A 16,166-nucleotide genomic window follows, 5' to 3' on the forward strand; every position below is an offset into this window, starting at 1 on the left:
TTTCCTTTCTTTTCAGTAGTAACCCGGCAAGACAAATGTGCTTTCTTTCTCTTTGTTACTCCTCCTTGAATGAAGTCCATTCTTTTTATTCCTTTAGAATTCTCTCTTTTGCTCTTCTCTCCATCTAGTTATGCAGTGTTTCCATTAGATTTTAGTTAAAATACTGGATTTTGATTGTTCCAAACACCTTTTGCTCGGAGGCTAAGGAATGAGAGGAAATGAACTGGAGTACCCAAAGTCTCCATTTAGACACGTTGTCCCAAGACATCTTTCTGCAAAATACAATGAATTCTTTGTACCTCCCTCAGTATTTAATAGTTTCTTCTTGATTGGAGACAAGTCCTAAAGCTTGAAATCAACACCTATTTCACACAGATCTTTTGTTTAGTTATTTGCTGTTTATTTAAGCCTGCTATTTATCTCTGCAAAATGGAGTGAGATATCTACTTCTCTCTTTATCCCATATGTTTGACAAGCCTCTAAAGTGATGATTTAGGTAGGTAGTTGTGGTGGCAGGGGGGGAGGGGAAGGGAGGAAAAGAAACAGAAAGGTGGGTTTGCCCCTCTGGGGTAAGAAAAGAAAGTAGGTGACCTACCTTAATTTATTTGTCAACTGGATCTCTTTATATTAAATTTTTTTAAGTTTTTATTTAAAATCCAATTAGTTAATATACAGTGTAATACTACTTTTAGGCATATAATATAGTGATTCAGTACTTCCATATATCACCCTCTGCTCATCACAAGTATACTCCTTAGTCCCCATCACCTATTCAACCCAGCCCCCCTACCCACCTCCCCTCCGGTTACCTTCAGTTTGTTCTCTGTAGTTAAAAGTCTCTTTCTTAGTTTACTTCTCTCTCTCTTTTTTCCCTATACTCTTTTGTTTTGTTTCTTATATTCCACATATGAGTGAAATCATATGGCATTTGTCTTTCTCTGACTGATTTACTTTGCTTAGCATAATACTCTAGCTACATCCATGTCATTGCAAATGGCAAGATTGCATTCTTTTATGGCTGGGTAATATTCCGTTGTATATTTATACTACATCTTCTTTATCCATTCATCAGTTGATGGACACTTGGGGTGGTTCTATAAATTGGCTATTGCAGATAATGCTGCTAGGAACATTGGGGTGCTCATAGCCCTTTGAATTATTATTTTTGTATTCTTTTGGTGAATACCTAGAAGTGCAATTGCTGGATTGTAGGGTAGTTCTGTTTTTAACTTTTTGAGGAACCTCTGTACCACTGTTCTCCAGAGTGGCTGCACTAGTTTGCATTCCCACCAATAGCACAGGAGAGTTCCCCTTTCTCCACTGGGAATTATTTAGTAATCCTGATACTCTGTAGAGGATCACTGGTTGTGAAAGTCTAATTTAACAATTTGGTCCTATGTGTTAGCTTATCTTCATTTTACTCCTTCCTGGAATCCACAGAAATATCAAAGATCTCTGGTTCTGTTCAGTGCCTGATGATATATTCCTTTCTAAAAATAAAACAAAAATTACCTAGCGCAAATCCACTATTCTTCATTGGTAATGAGATGGGACTTAGATTTCTACTCTTGTCTCCAAATCCCCTTCTTCTCTCTATTACATTCCTAACAAGAGCTATGTTATAGTGAAAATTTAATAAGTGAAGAAATTAATATGACATGATTGGCACTTGAGGTATTTGCAGGATCCAACAAAAATGTAAATAAGAGAAATAGGAAATCAGAGAGTGAGTTGAAAACTTAGCTCTTCAGAAATTTGTAGGAGAATTGCCTGACAAATAACTTAGACTTGTATTTGAAGTGAAAATACTTATTAAGTGCTCATTTGGTGCCAGAAATTGTGCCAAAGTCACATTTTATAATTTCCTTATGAAGAGAAGTTCAGAATATATTATGAAGCAGGCTGACTGAGAGATGTAGGGTTGGCTGAGCCAAGCCTTTTCTAATGGCCCAAATTTCTTTTGATGCCAATAAACAATGTAACTAAGCCAATGCAAGCTAGAATATTCATCCAACTATCCACTCTTTTGATAATCAAATATTTACTGGGCATCTCTTAAGTGGCATACATGAGATTTATGTCTATTGGAGAATAAATGGACATTGCTTATATCTTCAAAAAGTTTTACTCTAAGAAGAGTTAATGAAACATAGCATACAAATAAGTGTATAATTATAAATTGTCATATATACTCTGAAGGAAGAAAGTGTGGGTTTTTAGTTGTTTCTGATGACAGTAGAAGAAAGACATCATTCAAGATTAAACTATGACATTATAGTCATACTACGTTGGTTAACAGAAAGAAGGACAAGCGCCTCAGGCTTTCAGTAAAAACCGGAGAGAATGACTCAGTCATGAAAAATATCCCTAAATTATGTTCATCACCAAAAATCATAAAAAAGAAACTTTCTGACAATATGTTAAAATATTTGGATATGCTTAGTCAAGCTGCCTTTGTGCTTAGGAACTTCGCATTCTATCTCATAGGTCGTTTATACTGTAACTCCTCTGAGCAGTTATAATGCTGATGCAATTCAATATATTATAACAAATTCAAGTAGTGAACAATAGTACAACATATTCTTTAAGACCTTAAAAGAAAGCACTGAGGGGAAATAAAAGACTGCTATGAATAACACAAATGTGTGGTAGAGAGAAGGAGCTAATCCCTTCCAGTACTTTAGGTGATAGAATGTCCTTGTAACACCAGTTGAAAAAGGAATCAGTGAATGCCACAAGATTTAAGTGGCAGGTGCAAGAGTATATATTTTTATTTACTATTTCAACAATGGCAGAAAAACCATATTAAGCTTAGGGGTAACTTTTCTTTACCAGATATTTGCCAAGGGCTCACAAGTGACATTTCCTGCTATTTAGTGAAAAAAGAAAACTATGATACTACCTTCCCAATTAATATATTTAGCTAAGACATTTTTTCTAGTTATATTGATATATAATTGACATATAACGTTGTATTAAAGTATACAACATAATGATTTAATGTATGTGTACATACTGCAAAATGCTTACCACAATAACTTTAGAAAACATTCATCACCTTACATAGTTCAATGATTTACTCTCTTACCATCTCTCAAATATACAGTATTATTAACTGTCATCACCGTTTTGTGTATTCATCCCCAGAACTTATTTAGCCTATAACTGAAAGGTGGTACCTTTTGAACATCTTCATCTACCTTTTAAACCTTTCCCTCACCTCCAACCCTCCCCCCACCTCTGACAGCCATCAGTCTCTTCTCTGTTTTTATGAGGTTTGTTTGTTTGTTTGTTTATTTATTTATAGATCCTATATATAAGTGTGGTCATACAGCGTTTGTCTTTCTCTGTCTGACATTATTAGTTTTAAGTGACAAAGACAAAGATTGGGGCACAGAGGGAGGAAAGAAGGGGAGCTATCCTAGGAGCCAACTACATGTCATCAGTTAGCATATTTAGAAATAACCCAAAGTGATCTTAGGTTTGGTTGCATGTAATTGATATATTATGCTAATGGGATTAAAAACAAAATAAGGAGGGGCACCTGGGTGGCTCAGTGGGTTAATCCTCTGCCTTCAGCTCAGGTCATGATCTCAGGGTCCTGGGATCGAGCCCCGCATCGGGCTCCCTGCTCAGCGGGGAGCCGGCTTTCCCCCTCTCACTGCCTGTCTCTCTGCCTACTTGTGATCTCTCTCTCTCGCTGTGTCAAATAAATAAATAAAATATTTAAAAAAAATAAGGCGTATTTCAAAGATGCCTGCAATTTTGACAACAAAAATGCTGGAAAAGGCATAACCTAAGTATATAATCAAAATGAAAGTGGATACAGCTATATGACGCATTGACAGTCTTCCAAGGAATCTTCATCTCCCGATCCGTGTAGAATATGAAGCCTATTGAGAAATTATTCATGCAAGATAAAGAATGTCTTTATTTTTTTTCTTGCTTTTGAACAGCAGTGAAGGTGTGGCAGGGACACCCATGGAAACATAGCATGACTAGATGTCTTAGTGAAGTTTCTGAATGTTTAAACATTTAAGATTTGAGACCTCCTTAGTATGAGAGTCTAATTCATTTTGGCAGTTGACAGTTTGCTGGCAGTTTACACTCGGTAAGTGCACCTGACTCTGTCAGTCTGTTTTCACGAGCTACCCACCTGTCACATCGTGAGTGGCCTTCCTTCCACTTTCACAAAGGCTGTCTTTTTTATATGCTTTTCCTCATGGAGATTTAAAGTGACTCTGTGGTGAAAGGCCACATAATCAGTCTTTGGGATGACACCGTGCCTGCACTCTAGATATCAAAACATCATAAATATAATAGTAAAAAAACACACTGGTTCAGAAATTGTTGCTTAAGTTACAATGTCCAGTGAATGGACATTGAACCTAAGGCATATGTTAACAATTTGTGATTTGATGTTTGTTTGTTTGTTAACCCAGAATGTATTATTCCATAATAAAGTAACAACACACCATGGAAGAAATAAAAAGATGAGAAGATAGATGGAGAAATGATTATTTATAATCCTAGAAGTGAATATATTATTAAGCTCCCTCCCCTACCCCAAGCACCTCTGTGAAAGGGCATGATCCTGAGATCTGTTATGTGATAAAGACAGTGATGCACAAGGAGAATCTTGATGTCCTTGTGATAACATTGCTAGCCAAATTGCACATAGCTTCAGTGACTCCAATGCAGGTGAGATTATGAAGGCTGATACAACACCATGAAAGAGAAGGTTCAGAGGAGAAAGGCAAAGAGTTACAAAGCTCTTGGATCATTATAGAACACATTTTGTTCCTTGACAGTAGAGCCTGGAAATGCACTAGAATAATGCTGTAGAGGGCAGCCGGATTATTCGGGGAGTGGAAGTAAATACAGGCATCAAAATGAGCAGTATGTGTTACAGCCCATAAGAGCTGAGAGGTGTAGCAAGAGTGAAGGAGGGAGGTCTCACCTCGGAATTTACCTCAAACAGAATTGATTCTGTATGAACATAACTTCTCAGCCTTGGTAAATCTAATAAGTCTTCTCTGAAAGCTTTTAAAATGCCTAGCCTAGCATATAATCAAAGAAGTAGGATTGGAAATGTGATTTTCATATCACCAGCAAGTAGAGTTCCTAAGTTTTTTTTGTTGTTATTTCTTTGTGTTTTGTTTTGTTTTGTTTTGTTTTCCCAGTAGAAGTTAAGGTTGTCTATAGTAGAGAACTGAAGAGCATGGTGCATTCATAGTTTCAATATTTTCAAAATCATGCAAAATGAAAATTAAAACAAAAAGATGTTTGATGGCTAAAAGTTGATGCTTAACCAAGCCATTGTATACAAAATAAATTTGCAAAGCTCTTGATCAGAAGTTAATATTAAAATTAGAGAAATATTTAAACATTCAACAGACCAGGTAACATTTACCTGGTAATATCAAGTGACTTCTATGTTATCAACTATATGCCAGGCATGAGAAAAATTACTTTCAGAGAGAATATTAAAACAAACAAAACTGAAACACATTCAGTGTTAATCACATCAGAATTTGTTAAGATTAGAAATGTTTAACCTGAGAAGAGAACAGAAAGATAGAGATTTTAGTGTTTTAACAACTGAATTATTAGTCCACAGTTAAGTATTAAAAATAAAACTGACACTGACTCTATCAATAAATAATTCATTACTGCCAAGAGAAATTTTATTAGAATTGAAATTGAGGATTATCAAAAGAATGATGATAAAGACTACATATGAAGAAGTGTTTTATTGTAAAGATTAAAAGCCATGGTAAGAGAAGAGATAATTGTTTGTTTCAATGCACAAAAAAGGGATTAGAAACAAAAAGCCACTCTCATTTGAAAAATAAAAGTCTGAGAAATACTTCAAGCAGGCAATAGAAACTGCCAGCAAATTTTTATTAAAAATAAGGAAGAAGATGAAAGGAAAAATTAAGAATGCAAACACAAATCACAACACATCAATTACTTGAATGTGAAGGCTGGCAAGGAGATTGAAGTCTTTCTAGAACCCTATTATTAACAAAATATTAGATATATTCATTTGAAAAGCCTATATCAGAGAGGGTAAAGTAAGTCAGAGAAAGACAAATACCATAATTTCTCTTATATGTGTAATCCAGAGGAAAAGCAAAAGTTCACAGTTACAGATGGATGGTTGCCGGGGGTGGGATGGGGGAGTTGGTAAGAGAAATAGGTGAACTGTTTATCTGCTTGTTTGTTCATTTAGTTTAATTTGGTTTAAATAAACTAATTTTCTTTAAGGGAGCCAAAGGTTGAGTTGTATGTCATGTGAATTATATTCGGTGAAGTTATTTTTTTAAAAAGTGAAAAAAAAACTTGAAAGACTTCAAGAAAGAGGATAATTGGCCAATAAATATATGAAAATGTGCTCAATATCATTAATCATCAGGGAAATGCAAATTAAAACTACAATGAGATACTACCCACTAGACCGGGTAAAATTAAAAAACACTGGTAATACCAAGTGTTAGTGACATGTAAAACAATTAGATTCCTCATTCTTTGCCAGCAGGAGGAGGAAACTGGGAATATTTACCAAAGCTGGATCTACATATCCTAACACCTACCAGGTCCTCTCTAAGTAAGTGTTTCTGTTGACCATATGATAAGAATGAGAATAGTTATAGCAGTTTTATCAGTAACAGCTTCAAATTGAAGTAATCTAAATACCTATCAACAGGAGAACAGAGAAACTGTGATATATTCTGTGATGGGATTCTATATAGTATTAAAAAAAGAACTAAAAACTGATACACATGGATGAATCAAACCAAAATGATGATGAGCTGAAAAGGCCAAGCACGAAAGGGTTTCATTTTTATGGACTATAAGAACAGGCAAAACCAATCGAGTAAGGTAGATGTCAGACTCGTGGTTACTATGGGAGAGTACAAATTGGGAGGGTCATGAGGGTGCTTTTGCAGGTAACATTTAGAGATCTATAGTGACTTGGGTGGCCATGACATGAGTAAATCAATCTATTTAAAATTTATGTACTTACTGAATGTATGTTCTACCTCAACAAAAATTTTGGATGAGCAATGAAATAAAATTACCTCCTTGTGCTCTGTGATGGCACAAATCATGACTTATTTACCTATTTGCACCTTGCAGGGCCTAATCCAATGCCTGCTCAATGTTTGTTGAATTTAATTAGATTGGCCAAGTAGTCCCACCTATATGATCTTAACTAGATGATTTTAAGTACAGTAGGTCTGAGCTGTCAACAGAATGATAGCTGTGCGATTCCTACAGACTCCTTTTAAATTCCTGATGCTTTCATATTTAAAATATCTGCCTTTTTTTTTCCAAAAAGGGAAATAGGAACATTTGCATATTGAAAAATAACTCAATTTTCAGGGTTTAACAAGATTCACATTAAAAAAAAAAGGTAATTTGCATATGCTTTGAGGATTCTGATAGATTGTTTTGTAATATGATAGAGAAAGTCAGAAGTTTTGCCCTTGTTTTTTTTCTTTCAGATATCCATTTCCCCGAGAACTCCTTAATGGTACATACAGAGTACAAAATGTTATTTGCACATACTGAATCTACAAACCATGCTGGAATTACAGTAATTCACATCACATATCTTACAGTAGATAATGGAAAAATTAGAGTTACGGAGTATAGAAGAGAGAAGGACAAAGGACCATTTAGGAAAGGAAAATTTAATGGAGAGAGGGAAATTTAAATTTTCCGGAGCCAGAGACATCAGTCCAGTCCTTTAAGTAACCTATGTAGTAAACCACCACAATGTCAGGGGCTGTACAGATATTTGGCAAATACTTTGTTGAAGGAGAACTACAAAATATACTGAGTGTTTAGAGGGGACTGGATCTAAGAAACTTATGATTGGAAGATCCCTTGGTCCCTAAATAACTTCTGATTTCATGTCCAACTTCCCTAATTTCTTGTCTGATTTCGCATCTAACATCTAATAAAAGTAGCCTTCTCATCAGCTTCACAGGTGATTGTTCAGTTTCTCATTAAGCTAATTGTCTTGTCAACTACTTATGACAGGATTTGAAAATTTTAGCTACAGCATTTTTAGAAAATTAAGCCTGAATTTGGTTAAAATAAATACCTTCTTGGGATGCCTGGGTGGCTTAGTTGGTTAAGTGTGGGCCTTCAGCTCAAGTCATGATCTCAGTGTCCTGGAATTGAGTCCTGCTTTGGGCTCCTTCCTTAGCGGGGAGTCTGCTTCTCCTTCTGCCTGCTGTTTCCCTGCTTGTGCTCGCTCTCTATCTATATATATATATCATGTAACTTCACATGTGGTTTCATTTTGGGCTGCAAAATCTAATTGTTCTCACATGCGTGCTTTAAAATATTTGAAAGACATTTGTCCTTTTCAAATTGGTATCTTTGGTTATTTTCTGTAGTTTCTTTAGTCGTTTCTTTATAAATTCACCTTGGATAAATACTGAATTGCCACACACAAAGGATATCACATTTTGAATTACATACCTCTTTTGTATAAACTAAAGATGAAACTATAACAAATATTTTAAACCGGTAGTCTACTTCTTCTTTCAGCTATTATGAACTAGTTTTATTAGACCAATCCTCATCCTAAGAACAAGTGGAAAACTGAATCAGTCTCTGTCTCTCTCTCTTTCTCTACACATACTCTCTCTCTCTCTCTCTCTCTCTCTCACACACACACACACATACACACACACAGATACTGATTTAGGCCAGTTACTGTAGTATCTAAAACTCCTTTAATGGACAACTTTGTTTTGAGGATTCCGCACCAGCCTGGGTGAAATATTCTTATCACTGGTGTAATCACATCTTTCCTACAAATACTCCAAACTTCTCCCTCTGCCTCATAGGAGTTAGACTTAAAAGACTCTACCCACCTTCTCTAAGACCCCCTTTTTCCCCAAGGATTCCAGCCAATAGCTGTGTTTTATTTATTTATTTTTTGTCTGATCTTGTCTTTGTGTCTAATTCTTGGAGGACTCTAAGAGCCTAACATTCTATGCCACAATTCTCCTCTACTTATAACTGGTGGTTAGAGACTAAGTACAGCTTTCTCCAGTCCCACAGGGCTAGAAAGGGAGGGAAATGGAGTAAAGTGATTGGATAAGAGAAGCTTCTGAAAAACTCCTGGGCTTTTAGTGGGAACCTCTAAAATCCATGCACTTCTATACATAGCCTGAAATGAATCTTTCAATCAGCTCAATCTCATGTATTTTTTAAGATAATTTACTCTTAGCCCAACTTCTTGTCAGAATCAAAAGTAAATGCTTTCTTGAGCAGCAAAACATAATTCAGACACTAGGTTTTACTATGGTTTCTCAACTATAATGTATAGTGCTTAATCAATAAATATCCAGACATATGAGAAAACCCCTGAGAACAAGAAAAAGGGAACAAACCCATAGGCAATTCATATGATGGCATTATTAGAAGCAAAATTTAAAATAGTTATGATTGATATGTTAAATTAAACATTAAGATGAATTATTTTGGCTGTAAACTGGAAACTGTAAAAAGATCAAATGGATATTATATAAAATAAAATGTAAGAATTAAAACTGAGAAATAAATGGATAGATTTAATAGCCAGTTAGAGAAAGAGAAAATTAATTAGCTTGAAGTTACATTAGTAGAAAATATTCAAATAGAAGCATAATGAGTCAAAAAGGAAAAATAGAGAAATGACTATGATTTATAGAACATGGAGAAAAAATCTAAATTATGTGTAATTGGAGTGACTGAACTTTAAGGGAAAGAAATGCAGCAGATACAATGTTTAAAAGGATAATAATGATATTTTCTAAAAATGATTAATAACATCTAGAAAAGAATAAAAGTATCATAATACTTCTGCTTCTGGATATAACCAACAGGAACTAGATATAGCCCTACACATTACTTTAAAAAACAGAAAACTAGGGGTGCCTGTGTGGCTCAATTGGTTAAGCAACTGCCTTTGGCTCAGGTCATGATTCTGAGGTCCTAAGATGCAGCCCTTCCTGGTTGACTTCCTGCTCAGCTAGAAGGCTGATTCTCCCTCTCCCTCTGACCCTCCCCCCAAACTGAGCTCTCTTGTGCTCTCTGTCTTTCTCAAATAAATAAAATCTTTTTTAAAAAATTTAAAAAGTAAAAATATGGAATGGAAAGAAATCAAAGAGGAAGCAAACCATGAAAAACTCTCAACTACAGGAAACAAACTGAGGGTTGCTGGAGGAGAGGTGGGGGGAGGGGTAATTGGGTGATGGGCATTAAAGAGGGCATATAATGTCATGAGCACTAGGTGTTACATGTAACTGATGAATTACTGAATGCTACATCTGAAACTAATGGCGACTATATGTTGGCTAATTGAGTTTTCATATGCTCGTAAAAAAAAAAAAAACCGCCAAAAAGAATGACTTTTTGTTATATTAAAAAAACAGAAATAGAAAACTATATGAAACAAGTATTTGCAGGCATTGAACCCCAGGCAGCATAAGACAGTGGTTGCTAAAGGAAGGAGAATGAATGCTGAGTCCAATGATTGCCAAGCTGGTAGCCTGATAGAGTTTCCAGGATGTAGCACAGGAGGGAACCCAAATGGAGATCAGTACTCTTGAATTGAACGGTAGAGTTTATAACTGGAAAAGTCCAAGAGAGCTAGAATTTGTGAGGCAAAGTGCCAGAGAATACATTTTATCTTGTTAGGAAATTGAAATCATTCTATCTCCTCCTTAAAACAAAACAAAACAAAATACACATAAACAAAAATAAAACAAAAAATACAACTACAGGCCCAAATTGAGCCAAAAATTTAAGATGGAAATAATACCAAATCTACATAAATTCTTCCAGAAAATAGAAGCTGAAGAAATGCTTCTTAGCTCATTCTCATCAGTATACATTACCTGGTAGCACAAAGGCATTAGTGGAAGAGAAAACCATGGACTAATACTTTTCATGAATACAACTATACACATTTGCATCAGAATGGATCAAACGGAATCCATAAATATATAAAAACCATGACAGTTTGTGACTATGCAAGGTTTATTCCAAAATTCAAGATTATTTTAACATTCTAAAATCAGTTTTTAAAAATGAACCTCAATGGGAGACAGAAAGAAAATTTTTATACTGGGTGTGAAGATATATTATTCACTTCAAGTGGCTACATAGTTGTCTCTCAATATATGCCTGTTGCATTGAGTTGAGAATTGAGTCTATAACCCTATTTGCAGAAGAAGAATTTGATATGATGTTCATTTTGGAGCTAGAAAGGTATTGCTATTGTATTCTCTGTGGATTGCCCTAAGATTTAAGTGGCAAGGATTTAAGAATAATTCCAGAGACTAGCTGGAAGTAGAGAAAGCAAGAAATTACATGGTCTGGCTAAAAGTTGTAAGAGAAACAAACAAACAAAAAAGCATTCTGAAAACATGACCAACATACTGATAGATAGATTGGAAAATGGAGGAGTAGGAAATGAAATGAAAAATCAGGCTGAAAAGGGCCAGTAAATGCTGTCGTTTGGGCCTAGAACAAAACCGAAAAAGAAACTAACAATTAAATTTTTAAATTAAACACATATTGTTGTTTGAAGGTTAATATTTTTTAAATGTATAGATTAAAAATACCTATTCAATTGTCAATATTAGTACATAAGATAGTTTCTACCAGGAACAAGTAAGAAACAGTGATCATTAAATATGACAAATCGATTAATAAGTAGATAGTTTATATATATTATATAAAGAGACAACTATACAATATATAATCTAGAATATTTATTGTTTTCTGTATTACTGAGCTGTAATTATTTTAAGGACAGAATCTTAATTTAGTCATCTTTGCTTACCCTATCAAGCATAATACAGTGACTTGCACCTGTTAATTCAGTGAAGATCTTTATATACATGCAAATAAAAAGGGAAAAAATGAACCTCAACCCTTATTTCATACCATATCAAAAATTAACTTGAAATGGATTACAAACTTAAATTTAAGAATGTCAAAGCTACAAAACTTCCAGGAAAATTATTACAGAAAATCTTCATTACCATTAGTTAAACAGAAAAACAAACAAACAAACAAAAACAAAAGCTATGCAGCATACCCAAATTAAGACCTGTTGTTCTTCAAAAGACTCAATTAAGAAACAAAAAGACAAACCACAGATTGGGAGACAATATTTGCAAAATACAAAAAAACCCATGTATATAGATTATGTAAAGAACTCTTATAACGTAATAAATTTAAAATGTTAATAGAACCAAAACATTGACAAACCAATTTTTAAAATGGTAGGATTTTGACAGACATTTCACCAAAGATATGTAGTTGACAAATAGGCACATGGAAATATTCTCAGTGTCATTGATCATTAGGGAATCATAATGGTATACCACAAGAATGGTTAAAATTAGCAAGTTTGAGTATATCAAATGATGCAAGAGGGTAGGGTTAGAATCCCTCTTCAATGGTGCTGGATTTTAAAAAGAATACAACCACTTTGCTAAAAACACTTGACAGTATTGTGAAAAGCTAAATATGAAGTTTTGACATATAGATATTTCAGCTATTGCTCAAGACTAGTGAAAGAGTATTAAAAACATACATCTACACAAAGAGTTGTATACAAGTGTTCCCAGGACCTTTAATTATAACATCCCTCAACTAGAAACAACTCAATCTCATATCTCAAAAAAACCAGGGGAAGGAATAAACACATTTCAATATGTCCATTCAATGCAATATTATTGATCAGCAAAAAGGTACAAATTATTGATGCACATGAAAAGAAGGGTGAATCTTGAAATAACTATGCTGAGTAAAATAAACAAGCAAAAGAGAACCTCATATAGTTCAATTTGATGGAATGCTATAAAATATAAACTAATCAATAGTGATAGAAAACAGATCAGTAGTTGCCTAGAGATTGAGGTGGAGTGAAGTGGAGTAAGTGGTGAATTACCAAGAGGTTAGGAAACCCTGATGGGGGAAAGAAATGTCTTTTATTTTGATGGTTACATGGATGCATCTATTTGTCAAAACTCATGAAATTATGCATTCAAATTATGTTCAATTTGTTGTATGCCAATTTTATGCCAATTTTATACCTCAGTAAAGCTATAAAAAAGAATTGTGAAATTTAAGTGAAATAGCTACTGAGAAAACCACAACTGGCACATGATAACTAAAATGTAAAAATCAAAGACAAAGAGAAAATTTTCTGTAAAGCACTTCCCCCAGAAAAAGGACATCTTCTATTCAGAGAAGCAACAATAAAACTGGCAACTCATTTCTCAACAGAGACAATGGAAGCAAAAGACCAAAACAAAACAAAACGAAAAAACAGCATTTTGAAAGTCATTTTGAGTGAGAACAACTGCCTAGAATAACTAACCTAGAATTCTGTACCTGATGAAAATGTTCTCAAGAATGGAGACATTTTCAGATAATTGAAATCTGAGAAAATTTTACTAGCCCAGACCTACACTAATGGAGTTCTTAAAAGGAGTATTTCATGGGAACTGAAATGGGTAAGAATTTACGGAAGTAAGGGCTGCATTTGGACTAGAGCAGAATTAGTAACATGGGACTAGATGAACTGAAAGGTTGTAATGTTGTGTTTCTTAATGTTTTAAACATGACCGGTTCTGTAATGTTTGCTCTTCCAGACTAGGGAAACTTTTTCTTAAATTATCTGTAATTTATAGAGATATAAAAGTGCTCATTTGTAAATGAATCAAGGCATTCAACTTTTCTCTCTATCTGAACCCTCTGAAACCAAAAGGTCTCAGTAAGTATTCTCTCTTCCTTGGCAATCAGTCATTTGCATAAGTTCAATAAGAATCTGTTCTCCTCGTAACAGGACACTATTGGCAACACTGGTTATTTTACCAAGGCTTTGGCTGGAATGTCATATTTGAAAAGACTCAGTTATGACAGGACAGCTTAAAGGAACTAAGGTTGACTTTATGAAACCTGGAGCCGTAAAGGCCTTTGGAACTCTTGGCCTGATACCTTGCTTACAGAGTTCCCAGCAGCCTCACCAGGTGAGTAAAGAATGTCACTCCCTGGCAGGGGCAGGACCTCAGGAAGAGTCATTTACCCAGATTGACAGGTATTGCAGGCATGTCTGATGGCAAGTACGTGGCTTGGCTTCTGGCCCGGAGAGGCCACTAAAAGTTCAACCTAGAGATTCCTTATAAGAAGTTCCAGCAAAGCAGATTCTAAAAGGTCTATATGATCACTCACTGTTCTTGCTGAGCTTATGTAAATAATTAGGCCAAGTTTGTTAAAACTGGACTTGTTTTTCAAATGAATTAGTCCTGATTTGGCTATCTCTGGAAATGAGGGTTATTTTAGAGAGAAAAATTTGTGTTTTAATAACACACCTTTGTGGATGTTAAATTCTAGATTTAATTGTTCTTAAATGTTTGTTTGCCTAAGCTAGACAACTTGAGGTAAACTTCAGAGAAGTTGCACGATAGCTCATTTAGATGATCTTGCTTTTGCCAGTCAGTCAGCCCCAGATATAAGGAGCATTTCGGGAATTACAGTCTTATTGAGTGCCCCAGCATTGGCCATCCCAGATGTTACCAAGCCCTCCCACTTGTATGTGGATAAAGAGGCAGGGCTGGCCAAAGGAGTTGAAGGAGTTTTGACTCAGCCTCTGGGGCCTTGGCAAAGGCCAGTAGCCTATCTTAGCAAGAAACTAGATCCAGTAGTGGCTGGGTTCCCCCTTGCCTCCACATAATTGCTGCCACGGCCTTCCTGGTCAAGGATGCAAGTTAATTGGCTTTGGGTCAAAATCTCATCTTGACTACCACTCTCGCTACTGAGGGCCTTCTCTGGACTCCACCAGACGGGTGGATGACAAATGCCAGCGTGACAGGGTATCGGGCCCTCCTCCTTAACGATGACTGATCAGTCTGTACTCCAGGTCTGTCTACCCCACGCAGGGACCCTAACTGCCCACACTGAGATGGAGACGGAGCTGGAACCACATCCTTACCAACCCGGGGACTTGGTTTGGATGCGCTGCTGCCAAGTGGAAAACTTGGAGCCTCGCTGGAAGGGACCCTACGTCGTGATCTGACCACTCCCACCTCCAAGACTCCCTACCTTGTTACTGAGGCCAGCTTGGACCCATGATTGGGTCCTACCTTAGGTTCCTCTGAGAGGGGGAAATGTGGAGGCCGAGAAAAACAAGGCTGTACCCACCTCGAGTCTAGCCCTGACATAAGTGCAGCCATCTTGATGTTCCAGATGATCACAAAATATTTCTTGGGTTCTGACCTACTTAGGTTAGTGCTTTAAACAGTCCCTCTCTCCTTTAATGATTGATTTAAACCCCTGGACTCAGCTTCCTCTGTCTTTCATAACTCCCCTACACATTCCCCATCTGATCAGTGTTGACCCGAGTAGGTAGGGACAACTCTACGCCCCTACTCAGCAGGAAGAAGTTACAGAAGATGAGACCTTCCACCTTCAACAACCTTAAAGATTTAAGGGTCAAAATTGTTCAGGGGGAAATGTGGAGGCCGAGAAAATCAAGGCCATCCCACCTCAGGTTTAGCCTTAGCATAAGTACAGCTATCTTAGCTCCGGCAGCCATCTCAGAACCCTGTGCCCAAGGGCTGAACTTTCCCCCACCCTGCTTTAGTAACCCCCACCCTGTTTTGGTTCCAGGAATCCCCACCCTGCTTTAGTAACAGGCACCCATAAATACCCCTGCCTTAACTAAGTTCGGGGTCCAAGTCCCTACTCCGCTGTGTTGGGTATACTTGGACCCAAGCTTAAGCTTGTCAAATAAACCCTCGTGTGATTGCAAAAAAAAAAAAAAAAAAAAAAAAAGGAGTATTTCAGGAAGGAGAAAACTGATTCTAGATCCTGGGTCAAATATGAAGGAGAAATGATGAGCTCTTAAAATTGTAATTATATGGGCAAATGAAAAATACCCATATAAAACAAACTGTAATATGTTTGTGGTTATAACTATTATTTATATATAACACAATTAAATATAAAACAGTATTATTCCATCAGTTCAAAGGGAGTTGAATGTGAATAGCATATTGTAACATCTTTCCCTTAAGTAAGTGCTAATATCACTATTAAATTTTAATGTCACAAATGCATGTCATGATACCTAGAGTAAA

This window comes from Martes martes (genome assembly GCF_963455335.1).
Source record: "Martes martes genome assembly, chromosome: 12".
Taxonomy (NCBI): Eukaryota; Metazoa; Chordata; class Mammalia; order Carnivora; family Mustelidae; genus Martes; species Martes martes.